Source organism: Oncorhynchus nerka, linkage group LG7, assembly GCF_034236695.1.
Source record: "Oncorhynchus nerka isolate Pitt River linkage group LG7, Oner_Uvic_2.0, whole genome shotgun sequence".
Taxonomy (NCBI): Eukaryota; Metazoa; Chordata; class Actinopteri; order Salmoniformes; family Salmonidae; genus Oncorhynchus; species Oncorhynchus nerka.
In genome coordinates, this window is record NC_088402.1 from 97494463 (window position 1) to 97511967 (window position 17505).

General features: G+C 46.2%; 1 protein-coding gene across 3 annotated transcripts in view; it reads right to left on the reverse strand.

The window, feature by feature from the left end:
• The window catches only part of LOC115124018 (neural cell adhesion molecule L1.1-like), a 123697-nt gene extending 107983 nt beyond the window's left edge, over positions 1–15714 (reverse strand). For 2 of the 3 annotated variants that reach the window (XM_065021028.1, XM_065021026.1), the window contains exon 1: positions 15480–15628. The gene's annotated coding sequence lies outside the window, so the exon portion shown is untranslated. Of the gene's footprint in view, positions 1–15479; positions 15629–15648 lie in introns of those variants that run through there. The other variant, XM_065021027.1, reaches the window with a different exon arrangement.
• Between the last annotated feature and the right edge of the window lie 1791 nt (positions 15715–17505).

The window sequence follows — 17505 nt, forward strand, 5'->3', positions numbered from 1 at the left end:
GAGATAAGAGAAGAAAGAGAGAGAGTCCACCATCTCCCAGCCTGCCTCTCCCAGTCTCTTTCAGCCTGCCTCTCCCAGTCTCTTCCAGCCTGCCTCTCCCAGTCTCTTCCAGCCTGCCTCTCCCAGTCTCTTCCAGCCTGCCTCTCCCAGTCTCTTCCAGCCTGCCTCTCCCAGTCTCTTCCAGCCTGCCTCTCACAGTCTCTTCCAGCCTGCCTCTCCCAGTCTCTTCTAGTCCATCATCTCCCAGCCTGCCTCTCCCAGTCTCTTCCAGTCCATCATCTCCCAGCCTGCCTCTCCCAGTCTCTTCCAGCCTGCCTCTCCCAGTCTCTTCCAGCCTGCCTCTCCCAGTCTCTTCCAGCCTGCCTCTCCCAGTCTCTTCCAGCCTGTCTCTCCCAGTCTCTCTCAGTCCATCATCTCCCAGCCTGCCTCTCCCAGTCTCTTCCAGTCCATCATCTCCCAGCCTGCCTCTCCCAGTCTCTTCCAGCCTGCCTCTCCCAGTCTCTTCCAGCCTGCCTCTCCCAGTCTCTTCCAGCCTGTCTCTCCCAGTCTCTTCCAGCCTGCCTCTCCCAGTCCATCATCTCCCAGCCTGCCTCTCCCAGTCTCCTCCAGTCCACCATCTGACCTAAATTCACCTAAATTCATTATTTACACTTTATATTTACTACTCTCTCTTTCTCTCTTCTCTTTCTTCTCTCTCTCTCCTCCCTCTCTCTTCCTCCTCCTCTTGCCAAGCCACAACTCTCTGTTACACCACTCCCAGGTGGCCTATCAGATTCCTCCTGCTCTCCTTTCTCTCTCTCTCTCTCTTTTCCGCCCTTCTTCCCATCACACTATCCTGACAGAGAAATGTCTTTATATCAAGAGATTTGATCCATATCACATTATCCACTGAGTCTGTTAAAATATAAATCTGAGGTGAGCCTCCCTCCCTCATTACCCCATCACCATGGCAACACCCTGACTCCAGCCTCCATCACCATGGCAACACCCTGACTCCAGCCTCCATCACCATGGCAACACCCTGACTCCAGCCAGCCGCATGTTGTAATATTTATTTCCTCCCATCCCCCTCTCCCCCTCCCTCTCTCCCTCCACACCTCTCCCCCACTCCCCCTCTCCCCCTCTCCCCCACTCCTCCCATCCCCCACTCCCCTCTCCCTCCACACCTCTCCCTCTCTGGCTGGAGCCACTCCCTGCATCTCCTCTCTTTCTCAGTCTCCACAACTCTCTCTTTTGTCTACATCTCTATCTGTCACACAATCTCCCTTCTGTCTCTCTCCCCTCTTTATCTCTCTCTCTCTCTCTCACTCCCCCTATCTCTTTCTCTCTATCCATCTCTCTCTCCCCTTTTCTCTCTCTCCAGTGGTGTTATCAGACCTGAGCTTGCAGAGCTTGCAGAGCCCCTAAATGTTTCCCAATTTGATTTAACTTGTGCCATACAGTAATAGATTTTACTAACAAAAATAAACAGTTAAACATATTGTGATAGGTAGCAGTAAGAGTAAGCAGTAGCAGTCACTGTGAGAAGCCCTAGGCAACGTCCACAGGTACACCTCCAATTGAGTCAAATGATGTCAATTAGCCTATCAAAAGCTTCTAATGCTGTGACATCATTTTCTGGAATTTTCCAAGTTGTTTAAAGGCACAGTCAACTTAGTGTATGTAAACTTCTAACCCACTAGAATTGTGATAAAGTCGATTATAAATTAAATAATCTGTCTGTAAACAATGGTTGGAAAAATGACTTGTGTCATGCACAAAGTAGATGTCCTAACCGACTTGCCAAAACTATAGTTTGTTAACAAGACATTTGTGGAGTGGTCTGCTATACAAATTGATGGAAAGTGGTGTTGGGGAAAAACATACGTCATTATAAAATCCATGTACAGAAACAATAAGTGAGCGGTAAAAATTGGTTTTAAAAAACACATTTCTTTCCAAAGGGCAGTGGGGTGAGACAGGGATGCCGCTTAAGCCCCACCCTCTTCAACATATATGTCAACGAATTGGCGAGGGCAGTAGAACAGTCTGCAGCACCTGGTCTCACTTACTAGAAGTCAACTGTCTACTGTTTGCTGATGATCTGTAATCTTGGTGTTCCAAAAAAGGTCCAGTTGCCAGGACCATAAATACAAATTCCATCTAGACACCACTGCCGTAGAGAACACAAAAAACGATACATATCTCGGCCGAAATATCAGCGCCACAGGTAACTTCCACAAAGCTGCGAACAATCTGATAGACAAGGTAAGAAGGGCCTTCTATGCCATCAAAAGCAACATAAAATTTTACATATCAATAAGGATCTCGCTAAAAATACTTGAATCAGTGCGTGTGTGCGTTTGTGTGTGTGTGTTGTTTAAGTCAGGGCCATTAGATTAGCAGGTTCTGTAGAGAATAGACCTCAGAGAGAGCTGCTGCTGTAATCCCCTCCTACTGCTGCTAATGAACACACACACACATGCGTAACAAGCGCACACACACACAGACAAATGCACACGTGGGGGAGAGAGGGGGAGAGAAAGTGAGAGAGAAAGTGAGAGAGAAAGGGAAGAAAGCTGGAGAGGGAGGTTGAGAAAGGGGGAGAGAGAGAATTAGAGAGGGGTAGAGAGATGTGGAGAGAGAGAGAGATTGGGATAGAAAGTGGATGGCGGAAAATGTTTTACTTTTAACCTCGGACAAAACAGAGATGCTCGTTCTCGGTCCCAAGAAACTAAGAGATCTGCTGTTGGATCTGACAAATAATTTTGATGGTTGTGCAGTCGTCTCAAATAAAACTGTGAAGGACCTCGGCGTTACTCTGGACCCTGATCTCTTTTTTGATGAACATATCGAGACTGTTTCAAGGACAGCTTTTTTCCATCTACATAACATTGCAAAAATCAGAAACTTTCTGTTCAAAAATGATACAGAACAATGTATCCATGCTTTTGTCACTTCTAGAATAGACCACTGAAATGTATCCATGCTTTTGTTACTTCTAGGTTAGACTACTGCGATGTTCTACTTTCCGGTTACCCGGATGAAGCACTAAATAAACTTCAGTTAGTGCAAAACACGGCTTCTAGAATCCTGACTAGAACCAAAACATTTGATCATATTACTCCAGTGCTAGCCTCCCTACACTGGTTTCCTGTTAAGGCAAGGGCTGATTTCAAGGTTTTACTGCTAACCTACAAAGCATTACATGGGCTTGCTCCTACCTATCTCTCTGATTTGGTCCTGCTGTACATACCTACACGTACGCTACGGTCACAAGACGCAGGCCTCCTTACTGTCCCTAGAATTTCTAAGCAAACAGCTGGAGGCAAGGCTTTCTCCATTTTTATGGAACGGTCTACCTACCCATGTAAGAGACGCAAACTAGTTCTCAACCTTTAAGTCTTTACTGAAGACTCATCTCTTCAGTGGGTCATATGATTGAGTGTAGTCTGGCCCAGGAGTGGGAAGGTGAACGGAAAGGCTCTGGAGCAACGAACCGCCCTTGCTGTCTCTGCCTGGCCGGTTCCCCTCTTTCCACTGGGATTCTCTGCCTCTAACCCTATTACAGGGGCTGAGTCACTGGCTTACTGGGGCTCTTTCATACCGTCCCTGGGAGGGGTGCGTCACCTGAGTGGGTTGAGTCACTGATGTGATCTTCCTGTCTGGGTTGGCGCCCCCCCCTTGGGTTGTGCCGTGGTCGGAGATCTTTGTGGGCTATACTCGGCCTCAGGATGGTAAGTTGGTGGTTGAAGATATCCCTCTAGTGGTGTGGGGGCTGTGCTTTGGCAAAGTGGGTGGGGTTATATCCTTCCTGTTTGGCCCTGTCCGGGGGTGTCCTCGGATGGGGCCACAGTGTCTCCTGACCCCTCCTGTCTCAGCCTCCAGTATTTATGCTGCAGTAGTTTATGTGTCGGGGGCTAGGGTCAGTTTGTTATATCTGGAGTACTTCTCCTGTCCTATTCGGTGTCCTGTGTGAATTTAATTGTGCTCTCTCTAATTCTCTCTTTCTCTCTTTCTTTCTCTCTCTCGGAGGACCTGAGCCCTAGGACCATGCCTCAGGACTACCTGACATGATGACTCCTTGCTGTCCCCAGTCCACCTGGCCGTGCTGCTGCTCCAGTTTCAACTGTTCTGCCTTATTATTATTGGACCATGCTGGTCATTTATGAACATTTGAACATCTTGGCCATGTTCTGTTATAATCTCCACCCGGCACAGCCAGAAGAGGACTGGCCACCCCACATAGCCTGGTTCCTCTCTAGATTTCTTCCTAGGTTATTGCCTTTCTAGGGAGTTTTTCCAAGCCACCGTGCTTCTACACCTGCATTGCTTGCTGTTTGGGGTTTTAGGCTGGGTTTCTGTACAGCACTTTGAGATATCAGCTGATGTACGAAGGGCTATATAAATACATTTGATTTGATTTGACCTGGATGGACCAGGACCAACAACATATTGATGGACCAGGACCAACAACATATTGATGGACCAGGACCAACAACACCTGGCTGGACCAGGACCAACAACACCTGGCTGGACCAGGACCAAAAAAGCTGACCACGACTCCATTTTGTTGCTCCCAGCCTATAGACAGAAAGGAAAACAGGAAGCTCCCACGCTCAGGTCTGTTCAAAGCTGGTCCGACCAATCTGATTCCACGCTTCAAGACTGCTTCGAACACGTGGACTGGGATATGTTCCGCATTGCGTAAAACAACAACATTGACGATTACGCTGAGTCGGTGAGCGAGTTCATTAGCAAGTGCATCTGCGATGTCGTACCCACAGCAACTATTAAAACATTCCCAAACCAGAAACCGATGGCAGCATTCGCAGCGAAACTGAAAGCGCGAACCACTGCTTTTAATCAGGGCAAGGTGACTGTAAACATGACCGAATACAAACAGTGTAGCTATTCCCTCCAAGGCAATCAAACAAGCTAAGCGTCAGTATAGAGACAAATTAAAGTCGCAATTCAACGGCTCAGACACAAGAGGTATGTGGCAGTGTTTACAGTCAATCACAGATACAACTTCTTTGCCCGCTTTGAGGACAATACAGTGCCACTGACACGGCCCGCTACCAAAACCTGTGGGCTCTTCATCACTGCAGCCGAGGTGAGTAAGACATTTAAACGTGTTAACCCTCGCAAGACTGCAAGCCCAGACGGCATCCCCAGCCGCGTCCTCAGAGCATGCGCAGACCAGCTGGCTGGTGTGTTTACGGACATATTCAATCAAACCTTATCCCAGTCTGCTGTTCCCACATGCTTCAAGAGGGCCACCATTGTTCCTGTTCCCAAGAAAGCTAAGGTAACTGAGCTAAACGACTACCGCCCCGTAGCACTCACTTCCGTCATCATGAAGTGCTTTGAGAGACTAGTCAAGGATCATATCACCTCCACCCTACCTGACACCCTAGACCCACTCCAATTTGCTTACCGCCCAAATAGGTCCACAGACGATGCAATCGCAACCACACTGCACACTGCCCTAACCCATCTGGACAAGAGGAATACCTATGTGAGAATGCTGTTCATCGACTACAGCTCAGAATTCAACACCATAGTAAGTTTCAAGATCCTCGGCGTACACATCAGACAAACTGAATTGGTCCACCCACACAGACAGCGTGGTGAAGAAGGCGCAGCAGCTCCGCCCACATCCGTAAGGGTAGTTAGGTCTGCCCAATGCATCACCGGGGGCAAACTACCTGCCCTCCAGGACACCTACACCACCCGATGTCACAGGAAGGCCATAAAGATCATCAAGGACAACAACCACCCGAGCCACTGCCTGTTCACCCCACTATCATCCAGAAGGCGAGGGCAGTACAGGTGCATCAAAGCTGGGACCGAGATACTGAATAACAGCTTCTATCTCAAGGCCTAGTCACCTCTCCCTTCTGACCCTACTGATCTCTTCCTACTGACCCTGGTGACCTCTCCTTCTCTCCCTTCTAACCCTAAAGTCACCTCTCCCTCTCTTCCTTCTGACCCTAGTGACCTCTCCCTCTCTTCCTTCTAACCCTAAAGTGACCTCTCCATCTCTTCCTTCTAACCCTAAAATGACCTCTCCTTCCCTTCCTTCTAACCCTAGCGGCCTCTCCTTCTCTTCCTTCTAACCCTAACCCTAAAGTGAACTCTCCTTCTCTTCCTTCTAACCCTAAAGTGAGCTCTCCTTCTCTTCCTTGTAACCCTAAAGTGACCTCTCCTTCTCTCCCTTCTAACCCTAGTGACCTCTCATTCTCTTCCTTCTAACCCTAAAGTAACCCCTCCCTTCTAACCCTAGTGACCTCTCATTCTCTTCCTTCTAACCCTAACCCTAGTGACCTCTCCCTCTCTCCCTTCTAACCCTAAAGTGACCTCTCCTTCTCTCCCTTCTAACCCGTGACCTCTCATTCTCTTCCTTCTAACCCTAAAGTAACCCCTCCCTTCTAACCCTAGTGACCTCTCATTCTCTTCCTTCTAACCCTAACCCTAGTGACCTCTCCCTCTCTCCCTTCTAACCCTAGTGACCTCTCCTTCTCTCCCTTCTAACCCTAAAGTGACCTCTCATTCTCTTCCTTCTAACCCTAACCCTAGTGACCTCTCACTCTCTTCCTTCTAACCCTAACCCTAAAGTGACCTCTCCCCCTCTTCCTTGTAACCCTAACCCTAGTGACCTCTCCCTCTCTCCCTTCTAACCCAAGTGACATCTCACTCTCTCTCTTCTAACCCTAAAGTGACCTCTCCTTCTCTCCCTTTTAGCCCTAGTGACCTCTCCCTTCTAACCCCAGTGACCTCTTCCTCTCTCCCTTCTAACCCTAAAGTGACCTCTCCTTCTCTTCCTTCTAACCCTAAAGTGACATCTCCTTATCTTCATTGTAACCCTAACCCTAGTGACCTCTCCCCCTCTTCCTTGTAACCCTGCCCCTAGTCAACTCTCCCTCTCTCCCTTCTGACCCTAGTGACCTCTCCCTTCTCACCCTAAAGTGACCTCATTCTCTTCCTTCTAACCCTAACCCTAGTGACCTCTCACTCTCTTCCTTCTAACCCTAAAGTGACCTCTCCTTCTCTTCATTGTAACCCTAACCCTAGTGATCTCTCATTCTCTTCCTTCTAACCCTAAAGTAACCTCTCCCTTCTAACCCTAGTGACCTCTCCCTCTCTCCCTTCTAACCCAAGTGACCTCTCCTTCTCTTCCTTCTAACCCTAACCCTGGTGACCTCTCCCCCTCTTCCTTGTAAACCTAACCCTAGTGACCTCTCCTTCTCTTCCTTCTAACCCTAAAGTGACCTCTCCTTATCTTCATTGTAACCCTAACCCTAGTGACCTCTCCTTCTCTTCCTTCTAACCCTAAAGTGACCTCTCCTTATCTTCATTGTAACCCTACCCTAGTGACCTCTCCCCCTCTTCCTTGTAACCCTGCCCCTAGTCACCTCTCCCTCTCTCCCTTCTGACCCTGCTGACCTCTCCCTCTCTTCCTACTGACCCTAGTGACCTCTCCTTCTCTCCCTTCTAACCCTAAAGTCACCTCTCCTTCTCTCCCTTCTAACCCTAAAGTGATCTCTTCCTTCTAACCCTAAAGTGACCTCTCCTTCTCTTCTGTCCATCCCTAAAGTGACCTCCCTTCCACCCCCAAGGTGACCTCTCTTCCTTCTATCCCTAAGGTGACCTCTCTTCCTTCTATCCCTAAGGTGACCTCTCTTCCTTCTATCCACAAGGTGACCTCTCTTCCTTCTATCCACAAGGTGACCGCTCTTCCTTCTATCCCCAAAGGTGACCTCTCTTCCTTCTATCCCTAAGGTGACCTCTCTTCCTTCTATCCCTGAGGTGACCTCTCTTCCTTCTATCCCTAAGGTGACCTCTCTTCCTTCTATCCCTGAGGTGACCTCTCTTCCTTCTATCCCTAAGGTGACCTCTCTTCCTTCTATCCCCAAAGGTGACCTCTCTTCCTTCTAACCCTAAAGTGACCTCTCCTTATCTTCATTGTAACCCTAACCCTAGTGACCTCTCCCCCTATTCCTTGTAACCCTGCCCCTAGTCACCTCTCCCTCTCTCCCTTCTGACCCTACTGACCTCTCCCTCTCTTCCTACTGACCCTAGTGACCTCTCCTTCTCTCCCTTCTAACCCTAAAGTCACCTCTCCTTCTCTCCCTTCTAACCCTAAAGTGATCTCTTCCTTCTAACCCTAAAGTGACCTCTCCTTCTCTTCTGTCCATCCCTAAAGTGACCTCCCTTCCACCCCCAAGGTGACCTCTCTTCCTTCTATCCCTAAGGTGACCTCTCTTCCTTCTATCCCTAAGGTGACCTCTCTTCCTTCTATCCCTAAGGTGACCTCTCTTCCTTCTATCCCTAAGGTGACCTCTCTTCCTTCTATCCACAAGGTGACCGCTCTTCCTTCTATCCCCAAAGGTGACCTCTCTTCCTTCTATCCCTAAGGTGACCTCTCTTCCTTCTATCCCTGAGGTGACCTCTCTTCCTTCTATCCCTGAGGTGACCTCTCTTCCTTCTATCCACAAGGTGACCTCTCTTCCTTCTATCCCTGGGGTGACCTCTCTTCCTTCTATCCACAGGGTGACCTCTCTTCCTTCTATCCCCAAAGGTGACCTCTCTTCCTTCTATCCCCAAAGGTGACCTCTCTTCCTTCTATCCCCAAAGGTGACCTCTCTTCCTTCTATCCCTAAGGTGACCTCTCTTCCTTCTATCCCCAAAGGTGACCTCTCTTCCTTCTATCCCCAAAGGTGACCTCTCTTCCTTCTATCCCCAAAGGTGACCTCTCTTCCTTCTATCCCCAAAGGTGACCTCTCTTCCTTCTATCCCCAAAGGTGACCTCTCTTCCTTCTATCCCTAAGGTGACCTCTCTTCCTTCTATCCCTAAGGTGACCTCTCTTCCTTCTATCCCAAAGGTGACCTCTCCCTCTCTCCCTTCTAACCCAAGTGACATCTCACTCTCTCTCTTCTAACCCTAAAGTGACCTCTCCTTCTCTCCCTTTTAGCCCTAGTGACCTCTCCCTTCTAACCCCAGTGACCTCTTCCTCTCTCCCTTCTAACCCTAAAGTGACCTCTCCTTCTCTTCCTTCTAACCCTAAAGTGACATCTCCTTATCTTCATTGTAACCCTAACCCTAGTGACCTCTCCCCCTCTTCCTTGTAACCCTGCCCCTAGTCAACTCTCCCTCTCTCCCTTCTGACCCTAGTGACCTCTCCCTTCTCACCCTAAAGTGACCTCATTCTCTTCCTTCTAACCTTAACCCTAGTGACCTCTCACTCTCTTCCTTCTAACCCTAAAGTGACCTCTCCTTCTCTTCATTGTAACCCTAACCCTAGTGATCTCTCATTCTCTTCCTTCTAACCCTAAAGTAACCTCTCCCTTCTAACCCTAGTGACCTCTCCCTCTCTCCCTTCTAACCCAAGTGACCTCTCCTTCTCTTCCTTCTAACCCTAACCCTAACCCTAGTGACCTCTCCCCCTCTTCCTTGTAACCCTGCCCCTAGTCACCTCTCCCTCTCTCCCTTCTGACCCTACTGACCTCTCCCTCTCTTCCTACTGACCCTAGTGACCTCTCCTTCTCTCCCTTCTAACCCTAAAGTCACCTCTCCTTCTCTCCCTTCTAACCCTAAAGTGATCTCTTCCTTCTAACCCTAAAGTGACCTCTCCTTCTCTTCTGTCCATCCCTAAAGTGACCTCCCTTCCACCCCCAAGGTGACCTCTCTTCCTTCTATCCCTAAGGTGACCTCTCTTCCTTCTATCCCTAAGGTGACCTCTCTTCCTTCTATCCCTAAGGTGACCTCTCTTCCTTCTATCCACAAGGTGACCTCTCTTCCTTCTATCCACAAGGTGACCTCTCTTCCTTCTATCCACAAGGTGACCTCTCTTCCTTCTATCCACAAGGTGACCGCTCTTCCTTCTATCCCCAAAGGTGACCTCTCTTCCTTCTATCCCTAAGGTGACCTCTCTTCCTTCTATCCCTGAGGTGACCTCTCTTCCTTCTATCCCTAAGGTGACCTCTCTTCCTTCTATCCCAAAGGTGACCTCTCTTCTCTCCCTTCTAACCCTAGTGACCTCTCCCCTCTTCCTTGTAACCCTAACCCTAGTGACCTCTCCCTCTCTCCCTTCTAACCCAAGTGACATCTCACTCTCTCTCTTCTAACCCTAAAGTGAACTCTCCTTCTCTCCCTTTTAGCCCTAGTGACCTCTCCCTTCTAATCCCAGTGACCTCTTCCTCTCTCCCTTCTAACCCTAAAGTGACCTCTCCTTCTCTTCCTTCTAACCCTAAAGTGACATCTCCTTATCTTCATTGTAACCCTAACCCTAGTGACCTCTCCCCCTCTTCCTTGTAACCCTGCCCCTAGTCAACTCTCCCTCTCTCCCTTCTGACCCTAGTGACCTCTCCCTTCTCACCCTAAAGTGACCTCATTCTCTTCCTTCTAACCCTAACCCTAGTGACCTCTCACTCTCTTCCTTCTAACCCTAAAGTGACCTCTCCTTCTCTTCATTGTAACCCTAACCCTAGTGATCTCTCATTCTCTTCCTTCTAACCCTAAAGTAACCTCTCCCTTCTAACCCTAGTGACCTCTCCCTCTCTCCCTTCTAACCCAAGTGACCTCTCCTTCTCTTCCTTCTAACCCTAACCCTAACACTGGTGACCTCTCCCCCTCTTCCTTGTAAACCTAACCCTAGTGACCTCTCCTTCTCTTCCTTCTAACCCTAAAGTGACCTCTCCTTATCTTCATTGTAACCCTAACCCTAGTGACCTCTCCTTCTCTTCCTTCTAACCCTAAAGTGACCTCTCCTTATCTTCATTGTAACCCTAACCCTAGTGACCTCTCCCCCTCTTCCTTGTAACCCTGCCCCTAGTCACCTCTCCCTCTCTCCCTTCTGACCCTACTGACCTCTCCCTCTCTTCCTACTGACCCTAGTGACCTCTCCTTCTCTCCCTTCTAACCCTAAAGTCACCTCTCCTTCTCTCCCTTCTAACCCTAAAGTGATCTCTTCCTTCTAACCCTAAAGTGACCTCTCCTTCTCTTCTGTCCATCCCTAAAGTGACCTCCCTTCCACCCCCAAGGTGACCTCTCTTCCTTCTATCCCTAAGGTGACCTCTCTTCCTTCTATCCCTAAGGTGACCTCTCTTCCTTCTATCCCTAAGGTGACCTCTCTTCCTTCTATCCACAAGGTGACCTCTCTTCCTTCTATCCACAAGGTGACCTCTCTTCCTTCTATCCACAAGGTGACCTCTCTTCCTTCTATCCACAAGGTGACCTCTCTTCCTTCTATCCCTAAGGTGACCTCTCTTCCTTCTATCCCAAAGGTGACCTCTCTTCCTTCTATCCCAAAGGTGACCTCTCTTCCTTCTATCCCAAAGGTGACCTCTCTTCCTTCTATCCCCAAAGGTGACCTCTCTTCCTTCTATCCCTAAAGTGACATCTCTTCCTTCTATCCCTAAAGTGACATCTCTTCCTTCTATCCCTAAAGTGACATCTCTTCCTTCTATCCCTAAAGTGACATCTCTTCCTTCTATCCCTAAAGTGACCTCTCTTCCTTCTATCCCTAAAGTGACATCTCTTCCTTCTATCCCTAAAGTGACCTCTCTTCCTTCTATCCCTAAAGTGACATCTCTTCCTTCTATCCCTAAAGTGACCTCTCTTCCTTCTATCCCTAAAGTGACATCTCTTCCTTCTATCCCTAAAGTGACCTCTCTTCCTTCTATCCCTAAAGTGACCTCTCTTCCTTCTATCCCTAAAGTGACATCTCTTCCTTCTATCCCTAAAGTGACCTCTCTTCCTTCTATCCCTAAAGTGACCTCTCTTCCTTCTATCCCTAAAGTGACCTCTCTTCCTTCTATCCCTAAAGTGACATCTCTTCCTTCTATCCCTAGTGACCTCTCTTCCTTCTATCCCTAAAGTGACATCTCTTCCTTCTATCCCTAAAGTGACCTCTCTTCCTTCTATCCCTAAAGTGACATCTCTTCCTTCTATCCCTAAAGTGACCTCTCTTCCTTCTATCCCTAAAGTGACCTCTCTTCCTTCTATCCCTAAAGTGACATCTCTTCCTTCTATCCCTAAAGTGACCTCTCTTCCTTCTATCCCTAAAGTGACCTCTCTTCCTTCTATCCCTAAAGTGACCTCTCTTCCTTCTATCCCTAAAGTGACATCTCTTCCTTCTATCCCTAAAGTGACCTCTCTTCCTTCTATCCCTAAGGTGACATCTCTTCCTTCTATCCCTAAAGTGACATCTCTTCCTTCTATCCCTAAGGTGACATCTCTTCCTTCTATCCCTAAAGTGACATCTCTTCCTTCTATCCCTAAAGTGACATCTCTTCCTTCTATCCCTAAAGTGACCTCTCTTCCTTCTATCCCATGTTAGGCTCTACACCAGTTATTTATGATGTGATTTGTATGCATGTTAGGCTCTACACCAGTTATTTATGATGTGATTTGTATGCATGTTAGGCTCTACACCAGTTATTATGTTAGGCTCTACACCAGTTATTATGTTAGGCTCTACACCAGTTATTATGTTAGGCTCTACACCAGTTATTTATGCGGATTAATGTGCTTCATTTTAAAGAATTATTTGGCCACTTCAATGCAGTTCAAGAAGAGTTAAGAAAGTATTTACCAAATAAGCTATATACAGGGGGTACCGGTACAGAGTCAATGTGGAGGCTATATACAGGGGGTACCGGTACAGAGTCAATGTGGAGGCTATATACAGGGGGTACCGGTACAGAGTCAATGTGGAGGCTATATACAGGGTATTACGGTACAGAGTCAATGTGGAGGCTATCTACAGGGGGTACCGGTACAGAGTCAATGTGGAGGCTATATACAGGGGGTACCGGTACAGAGTCAATATGGAGGCTATATACAGGGGGTACCGGTACAGAGTCAATGTGGAGGCTATATACAGGGGGTACCGGTACAGAGTCAATGTGGAGGCTATATACAGGGGGTACCGGTACAGAGTCAATGTGGAGGCTATATACAGGGGGTACCGGTACAGAGTCAATGTGGAGGCTATATACAGGGGGTACCGGTACAGAGTCAATGTGGAGGCTATATACAGGGGGTACCGGTACAGAGTCAATGTGGAGGCTATATACAGGGGGTACAGAGTCAATGTGGAGGCTATATACAGGGGGTACCGGTACAGAGTCAATGTGGAGGCTATATACAGGGGTACCGGTACAGAGTCAATGTGGAGGCTATATACAGGGGGTACCGGTACAGAGTCAATGTGGAGGCTATATACAGGGGGTACCGGTACAGAGTCAATGTGGAGGCTATATACAGGGGGTACCGGTACAGAGTCAATGTGGAGGCTATATACAGGGGGTACCGGTACAGAGTCAATGTGGAGGCTATATACAGGGGTACCGGTACAGAGTCAATGTGGAGGCTATATACAGGGGGTACCGGTACAGAGTCAATGTGGAGGCTATATACAGGGGGTACCGGTACAGAGTCACTGTGGAGGCTATATACAGGGGGTACCGGTACAGAGTCAATGTGGAGGCTTTATACAGGGGGTACCGGTACAGAGTCAATGTGGAGGCTATATACAGGGGTACCGGTACAGAGTCAATGTGGAGGCTATATACAGGGGGTACTGGTACAGAGTCAATGTGGAGGCTATATACAGGGGTACCGGTACAGAGTCAATGTGGAGGCTATATACAGGGGGTACAGAGTCAATGTGGAGGCTATATACAGGGGGTACCGGTACAGAGTCAATGTGGAGGCTATATACAGGGGGTACCGGTACAGAGTCAATGTGGAGGCTATATACAGGGGGTACCGGTACAGAGTCACTGTGGAGGCTATATACAGGGGTACCGGTACAGAGTCAATGTGGAGGCTATATACAGGGGGTACCGGTACAGAGTCAATGTGGAGGCTATATACAGGGGGTACCGGTACAGAGTCAATGTGGAGGCTATATAGAGGGGGTACCGGTACAGAGTCAATGTGGAGGCTATATACAGGGGGTACCGGTACAGAGTCAATGTGGAGGCTATATACAGGGGGTACCGGTACAGAGTCAATGTGGAGGCTATATACAGGGTATTACGGTACAGAGTCACTGGTGCTTTACAAAAACAATAAACCGAGGTCTCTCGTTAATCTTTCACCGGTCAACAACAAACATACGTTATCGGCTACTGAACACACAGCTCATATCAGCCTCGGACATCAAACATTCAGAGTTGGTCTTAGTGGGCGGGACCATTACATTCTATTGGAGTCACTACTTAACACAGTCAAAAAGTTATAATTATGGCTAAACCCTGCTAATTTCTACAAATTATCTCCCTAAAATGTGTTTTTAAATCTAACCCTAACTAATGAAGGATAGGTTTGATGCGTTGGTCCACCAGACCTCCTGTGCATGTGGCTAACACAACATCACTTTAGAGAGTAAGCCGTCCTTCAGCACAACATGTCATGCTGGAGATTTTCCAGTCATCTGATAATTCTCAGTACCTATACTGTTCTCTTTTGAAGTAGAAAGAATAATCGATACAAGTTTAAATATTAGACATGTGTAAGCAGGGTGCTTTGTACAAATGTGAGTGTACCATGCTGGATCAACAGAATGAACCATTTAGACATGTGAAAACAGAATGAACCATTTAGACATGTGAAAACAGAATGTAAGCAGAATCTGCTCACAGGCCATGCAAGACATTTTATAAGGGAGTGTCCCAAAAAATTCAACTTGGTCCTCTTAAAAATATAGGGTCCCACTTTAATAAAGAACGTTCAGCTGATAAAGGCTCCATAAGACCTTCACAATACTTATGGGGGCCAAGTTGGGCCTCCCGAGTGACGCAGCGGTCTAAGGCACTGCCCAGTGCCGTCCGGGTTTGGGTTTGGTCGTTAGGCCGTTATGTTTGTTAAGTAAAGGTTAAAAGAACACAGAAAATGACATCTACCATATTTTAAAATGAATATATAAATATCAACATGAATATTGAATTTGAAAACTGAATGCATTATTCATTCAATTTAGTTTCAAATCATGAAATACAAGTTCAATTTCTGAATTCAATGACTGAATTTGTGCTTCACAAATTCATAAAATATTAAATTCAATATCCTAACACAAATTCTAAATTATGCAATTCAAAATATAATTTCTGTTGGCACTGAAATCGCTCCGTACTCTTGGTTAAACAGATTTTCTACAATAATCGTTAACCTACGAAAGTTATAGTGTTTCACCAGCATCCCAGCTGGTGAATATATATGTCAGCCATGTAGCCAACTAATGCACCATAAATATAGTGGCGTAAGTCCCAGCTGGTGAATATATATGTCAGCCATGTAGCCAACTAACCTGTGTTTTAATATCAGAACTAAATAACAGACTGGTGTCACAGACAGGCCCACACCTAATACATCCCAGACACACACAGTTAAACATACACACGACACCAGTATATCCCTCTATCTGTCTGACACACACCCAGCATGGTGGGATGATGCCATTGTCTCCATCTCTCCACCAGTTCCCTACCTCTGGAGGTGCTGTCTTTCTCTCTCTCCCTTTCTTCTCACTCTATTTCTGTCTTCCTCTCTTTATCTCCTATCCAATGTGTCTTCAGTGTCTTCTCTCTGTCTATCTGCTGAGAGTCGTGTTTAGGCTGCTCTGCAAGAATGCTGCAGTGATAGAGAAAAACACAAACCTTCTCTCTGTCTCTCCTCCCTCCTTCCAGCTTCTCATTCGCTGCTCTGGAGAGATGACATCACCCCTTTTATTGTGGCCTCTCTCTCTCTCTCTCTCTGTTTTCCCCTGGGTACCTCCCTGCCCCTCCCTCATCTCTCTCTCTCTCTTTCTTTGTTATCCCCTGGGTAACTCCCTGCCCCGCCCTCATATCTGTCTCTCCATCCCTCATCTCTCTCTCTGAGACCTGCTCAGAGAACATCGTTCAGATGGTTGTTATATTGTGACTGGGGTAATTTTGATGATTTTAGAACGGTAAAGCTGTAGAATGGTAAAGCTGTAGAATGGTATAGTAGAATGGTATAGTAGAATGGTAAAGCTGTAGAATGGTATAGTAGAATGGTAAAGCTGTAGAATGGTAAAGCTGTAGAATGGTATAGTAGAATGGTATAGTAGAATGGTAAAGCTGTAGAATGGTATAGTAGAATGGTATAGTAGAATGGTAAAGCTGTAGAATGGTATAGTAGAATGGTATAGTAGAATGGTAAAGCTGTAGAATGGTTTAGTAGAATGGTATAGTATAATGGTATAGTAGAATGGTATAGTAGAATGGTATAGTAGAATGGTATAGTAGTAGAATGGTAAAGCAGTAGAATGGTATAGTAGAATGGTATAGTAGAATGGTATAGTAGAATGGTATAGTAGAATGGTAAAGCTGTAGAATGGTATAGTAGAATGGTAAAGCTGTAGAATGGTATAGTAGAATGGTATAGTAGAATGGTAAAGCTGTAGAATGGTATAGTAGAATGGTAAAGCTGTAGAATGGTATAGTAGAATGGTAAAGCTGTAGAATGGTAAAGCTGTAGAATGGTATAGTAGAATGGTATAGTAGAATGGTAAAGCTGTAGAATGGTATAGTAGAATGGTATAGTAGAATGGTAAAGCTGTAGAATGGTATAGTAGAATGGTATAGTAGAATGGTAAAGCTGTAGAATGGTTTAGTAGAATGGTATAGTATAATGGTATAGTAGAATGGTATAGTAGAATGGTATAGTAGAATGGTATAGTAGTAGAATGGTAAAGCAGTAGAATGGTATAGTAGAATGGTATAGTAGAATGGTATAGTAGAATGGTATAGTAGAATGGTAAAGCTGTAGAATGGTATAGTAGAATGGTAAAGCTGTAGAATGGTATAGTAGAATGGTATAGTAGAATGGTAAAGCTGTAGAATGGTAAAGCTGTAGAATGGTAAAGCTGTAGAATGGTATAGTAGAATGGTATAGTAGAATGGTATAGTAGAATGGTAAAGTAGAATGGTATAGTAGAATGGTATAGTAGAATGGTAAAGCTGTAGAATGGTATAGTAGAATGGTAAAGCTGTAGAATGGTAAAGCTGTAGAATGGTATAGTAGAATGGTATAGTAGAATGGTAAAGTAGAATGGTAAAGTAGAATGGTATAGTAGAATGGTATAGTAGAATGGTAAAGTAGAATGGTAAAGTAGAATGGTATAGTAGAATGGTATAGTAGAATGGTAAAGCTGTAGAATGGTATAGTAGAATGGTAAAGCTGTAGAATGGTAAAGCTGTAGAATGGTATAGTAGAATGGTATAGTAGAATGGTAAAGTAGAATGGTATAGTAGAATGGTATAGTAGAATGGTAAAGCTGAAGAATGGTATAATAGAATGGTAAAGCTGTAGAATGGTATAGTAGAATGGTAAAGCAGTAGAATGGTAAAGCTGTAGAATGGTATAGTAGAATGGTATAGCAGAATGGTATAGTAGAATGCTATAGTAGAATGGTATAGTAGAATGGTAAAGCAGTAGAATGGTAAAGCTGTAGAATGGTATAGTAGAATGGTATAGCAGAATGGTATAGT